Here is a 5389-nt window from a genome sequence, read left to right on the forward strand (position 1 = left end):
ACCCATGAGCTTAAATCAGCTCATCCCAGGTAGGTGAAGCAGCAGGAGATCCCTCAAAAGGTAGGTATGTCCATGCAGGACTCGTGTGGGGCTGCAGGAGAGCACGCGTGCTCTGATCTCTCCATACAATGCTCCAAGGTCCTGCACCAGGTTTTGTTCCAGAGGGAAGCATGGGCTCTCCTCTGTTGTTTTCCTGCTCTGGTGAGGCTGCTCCCCAGGGCACGGAGCAGAGACCCTCCCTCCATCCCTCCTGCCCTCGTGTTTAAGTTACGGATTTTATTGTTCCAATAACTTTTATCTAACTGTGGTTTTGGGGGCGGGAGGGGAGAGATAAGGAGGGAGGAGGCTGAGGAAAGAATGTGCTGTTGGACTCTGCTAAGCCTCCTACTTATCGCTGGGACTGGCCATGGGGTGCTGGTATGAACGATCCCAGGGGAACACTGGAGGGGGAAATAGCTGGAAGGGCCCGTGTGGAACAAACCCTATTCCCATTCAGCACTGATCTTGTGCCCTCTTATCTGTTGGCAAAGGGGGACGCAACTTGGTTTCCAGGAGAGGGAACTGGAGCAGAGGGGTGAAAGGGCTGAGGGTGCAGAGCTTGTTCCTGTGGCTGCTGGGACCTTGTCTGGGAGGTCTCAAGGCCTGGGGTGGCAGGAGGAGAAACCCCCTGGTTCTGTGCTCTGAGCGCAGCTTCTCACCCACTGGATCAATTGTGCATCGCTGGCTCCAAGGTGGAGGAGAAGGAGGCCGAATTGCTCCATCTCTCAAAGGCTTCATCTGTGGCTGCAGGATGTAGGCAACAATTCCCAAGGTGCTCATTGTGTGCTTGGTACCTCCCAGGCCCCAGAGGCAGCTTCTCCCTGGGGCTGACAGGCAAGGCAAAGGTGCAGGATGTGTGCGCGAGCGAGAACCAGCAAGGTTCCAGCCATGGGATTAGGTGGAAAGTCTTGAGAGGGACCAGAATGAGAGGAGAAACGGTGGTGTCAGGGCATGACCAAGCCATAACCCTGTTTCAGTCCCCATGATCCAGCTCTTTTTGTGCTGTCCCTGTGGGACACGCGATGCTTCTCATGGTGGTGTGGACTGTCCCATCAAGCACAGATCTGGAGTGGTCCAAAGCCACCCTGGGGCCCATGGTGGCTTCCTGATTGGCATCAGCGTGGACTCCAGTGTCCCATTCCCATTTCACCATGCTTGAGCTTGCTTTCTGGTGTGCTGGTGAAGGCTTGCATGGCGAGGGAGAGCCACAGCGAGTGGGGAAGAGGAGGGAAAGGATGAGCTTTCTCTTGTAGATGAAGCACAAACGGATGGAGAAGTATTTCTGTACCAACAAGTCTCTTGGAAGCTGCGTTATCAGAGCACCATCGCCGTCCTCTCTTCTCCTTCCCCCTGATGAACAGGAATTAACAATACAACCAATAAACCCCCTCTTTTTACCTTCTCCAGGAGGAGAGGGAATAAAAACAGAGAAAGAAAGCCTTGAAATGCTAAAGGACATAAAGGGCATTCATGAAAGGCTTTGGATGGTGGTTATTGCAGCAGGGGGAAAAACATTATTTCACTGTGCAGATAAAAGGAAGTGGAAAAGCAGCATATTTATAGCTAGGGAGCCTGGATTCCTTGTTAAGCTGCTATTATCAAATTAATGTCAAAATGCATCAAACAGGCATGAGTGTTCTGGGCCCCTTATGCAAAGTGCTTGCAAATTGGTTACAAATACATTTGTTTACAGGGTACGAGGCAGGAGCAGGATAATTACTCATTGTAGCAGGCTGGGGTTGTGTCTTTCTTCTTTATTTCATTTCATTTTTGTTGGCAATTACACAAACAAGCTGGTTTGAAATAGAAATACAGCCCCTTTAGAAGGGAATCAAACAGAACCGGTGGGATGCAGAGGGCTTGATGTGAGTGGTACAGGCTCCTGCCCGGGGGAGTTCCCTGCTCTTCTGCTCTGTTCCAGAGGCAGCACGAGGGCCCCAGAGCCCTGCAAGCGCCTCCTGCTCAGGGTTTATTGGCACATGGAAATCCTAGTGCCTGGTTCAGACCTGCCTGAGTCTGCTTCCCTCTTTCCTTCCCCTCCCCACGTTGTCCTCCTAAATCCCAGCTGCTTTTCTTCCCTCTCCCTTTCCTATCCCCGCACATCAGCAAGGATGGGGGTTGTGTAAAAGCTCTTTCTGTTGTTTCTCCTTCTTCCCCCATCCATGGGTCTTGGGGTGCTTGGTTGTGCCCCATTGGGTCGATGCAGGGGCAGGAGCAAGGGAACAGCTTTGGGCATCCCTGTGCTGGTGGTGGCTGAGGAGGAGCAGGGAAGAAGGCACCGTCTCTGATAAAGAGCCCTGGCAGCTCGGGGGGCAGAGCAGGCGCATTCCTCCCTTATTTATCACTGGTGAAGCGCTGATGTGGGGCATTCCTGGCGAGCCGGATCCCGTGGGATGGGATGGGATGGGATAAGGCAGGTCACGGCCGCAGGCTGCTCCATGATGCAGCACAGACTCCTCCAGTGCCTGGCTGCAGCCCCATCCACGTGAGTGCTCCCGTGGTTACTCTGGGTCTTGTCCCCCGGCCATGTCCCCACTGCCCCAGCCTCTGCCGCTGCTTTGTCCTCACCATCCCAGCATCCAGCATCCTCCGCAGGGCCAGCACCGGAGCAAAGCAACCCCGCAGGTAGGGTCTGCATGGAGACGGTCAGAGCCTGGGCTCTGGCTCATGGGCTGGTGCTGATGGGTGCCAGGAGCCTCTGGAGGTGGGAAGGGAGCCTTGCCAAGAGGAGGAGGATGAGGACTGGTAGTTAGGGAGAGGAAGAGGTGGATGGTGTTTGGGTAGGGTTGGTGAGTGTGAAGCGAGTGTGATGCACACAAGACGGAGCTAGGAGGTGTTGGAAATGGTTATCCATCACCTTGCTGTTAGGAGAGCCTCCTCCTGCTGTCTGCCTGGGTTGAACACGTGTCTGGGCCTTCTGCTTTGCCAGCGGTAGACATGGAGGACATGGAGCCCTGGACACACACGGGTCTGGTGAGGTAGGATGTGATCTCAGGAGCTGGTGGCCATTGTATGGACAGCGAGACCAAGGAAGCACTGGAGAGACGTGACCCTGATGAAGAGATGTTTGATGTGAATCCCAGACTGGTTTGGGTTGAAGGGACCTTAAAGCTCATCCAGTTCCAAGCCCCTGCCATGGGCAGGGACCCCTTCCCATCGACCCAGTGCCTCTCCTGCATCCATCCGCTCACTTCAGCATCACCTCCACCCGCAGGGCCCGTTGCAGCTCTGGGCATTTCTTCCACTACAGATGCTAAATACCCACAACACCCCCGCGTCTCCCCGAGCCACGGACTCCTCCTGACAAGGATTTTTCCCGGGCGTTCCAGGTATCTCCTCCTTTCCCCGGGCTTTTCCTCAGCCCAGCAAGGACTCGTCTGCGTAATTCAACTGCAGATGCAGGCTGACAAATAAATAGGGGATAATTGCTCGCAGCTCGCAGCCGATCCGCCCTGAATTATTTATCCAGGATGAGTTATTCGCTCGGCTCCGTTACGGAAGGAAAAGCTGCTTCCCAGCCTGTGCCTGCCTGCGGAGACTCCTGGTGCTGACTCAGCTCTTTTCCTGCAGCTCCCAAAGCAGCTCCATGGAGCTCCTCTGTGGACCCATAAGTGTGGGGCAGAAGAGTGTGCGCCAAGGCCTGCGGTTGTCAGGACCTGACCCCTCTTTCTGGGCTCTGTTGGAGCCATTCCACTTCCCTGCGGTGTGGTCAAGCCCTGCTTGTGAGTCCCATCAGGAAGTGAAGGCATCTTTACAATGGAGTCTTGCACTGCCTGCAGGATCAGTGTTCCTATTCCAGGCTCTGTGTGCACCTTAGGGATAAGGTCTGGAAGGCATCGCATCCTTGGGGAAAAGGCGGCTCAGCTCCGGAGTGGTGGCCAACGGCAGAGCCGGACCCTGTGCTCTGGTGGTAGCACCAAGGAGGGTTTTCATCTCTGTGCCTGGTGTCACGTGCGGTGCCATCGAGTGCCTTCGGTGCATGGAGATGCTCTGAGCAAGCATCTTTCCCTTGGGGGGGAATGTGGGGGTATCCCAAGGCAGCTCCAGCCACGCTGCTCCTCCAGCTTTGGGTTGCACTTGCATCCTTCGGGCTTGCTATGAGGGTCCCACAAACCATCCTGTGCCTGCAGGAGTACATCCCTCCATGGCAGTCGCACGCTGCTCTATGATGTGAGACTGAGCAGCTCTAGGAGGGGGAGATGGAAAGGGCTTCCCGGTGCTTTTCCCACCTACGAGCCCTGGAAAGAGCAGGAGGTGCAGGAGTGGGAGTCAGGGATGGGGTCAGAACAGGGATGGGGTCAGAATAGAAGAGGGATGGGGTCAGAACAGAGATACAGGATCAGAACAGGGATGGGGTCAGAACAGGGATACAGGATCAGAACAGGGATGGGGTCAGAACAGGGATACAGGATCAGAACAGGGATGGGGTCAGAACAGAGATGCAGGCTGGAGGTTTCCCGTGGGATGCTCCTTGCTTAACTGCAGTAACACTGCAAAATGGTCCATGATGATGGTGATGTCCTTCATCCTGCTCTGCAGCAAGTGTCTCAAGGCTGAACCAAGCGAGCTCTCCCCTGGCTATAGGTGATGATGGTCTGTGGAGCAGGACCTGTGGGTATCCTGCTGCTCATTCCTTTACCTGGGAACAGAGCTCGAAATGGCCCTCAGAGGTGAGGAGCTGCCCCTGCGCTCATCAATCTCCATTTGCATCCCAAAGAAGGAGGAAAAGATTTAGGAGGAAGATCGATATTCCAAGAGCCTGTCTTTATCTTATCCCCGTGCTCCTCTGGGGCTGGGAAACCGGAGGCAGGTACTGGGAATAAATCCTCCTGGCTACCTTGATGTAAATCAGGAGGACGAGGATGGATTTATGGGATCTGGGCCTGATTTATGCTCCTGTGTCTGCTCCTTGCAGGTCTGTGCGTGCCCCTGGGGCGGATGGGGACCGGAGCCACCCCCAGCCTCCTGCTGCAGCCGAGGTGGGACTGGGGTTGCTCTGGGCTGAGTTTACCTTTGCTTTTGAAGCCCAGTCCAAGGGACTTTTGCTGTGCCTCTTCCCGCTGTGCTCAAGCAAAGCAGGTCCCAGAGCGATGACTTGGTGGAGAAAAGGCTTTTGGGTTGCTCCCAGTGATGCTCTCCCACCGCATCCCTTCCCATCCTGAGAGCCGGTGAGCGCTTGCTGCTGGTGCAGTTGGTGTCTCCATGGAAGAGGGGGATGCTCTTCCTTGGAAAAGCCCTTTCAGAGGTGCTGGGGGTGTCAATGGGGGCCTTGTCCCGGCTCGAGGACCCCCTTCACCAACCAATCCCAGATTCCCAGCCCGCGGCGGGGCTGGAGCGGGCACAGGGGAGC

The sequence above is a fragment of the Psittacula echo genome (assembly GCF_963264785.1).
Source record: "Psittacula echo genome assembly, chromosome: 5".
Classification (NCBI taxonomy): domain Eukaryota; kingdom Metazoa; phylum Chordata; class Aves; order Psittaciformes; family Psittacidae; genus Psittacula; species Psittacula echo.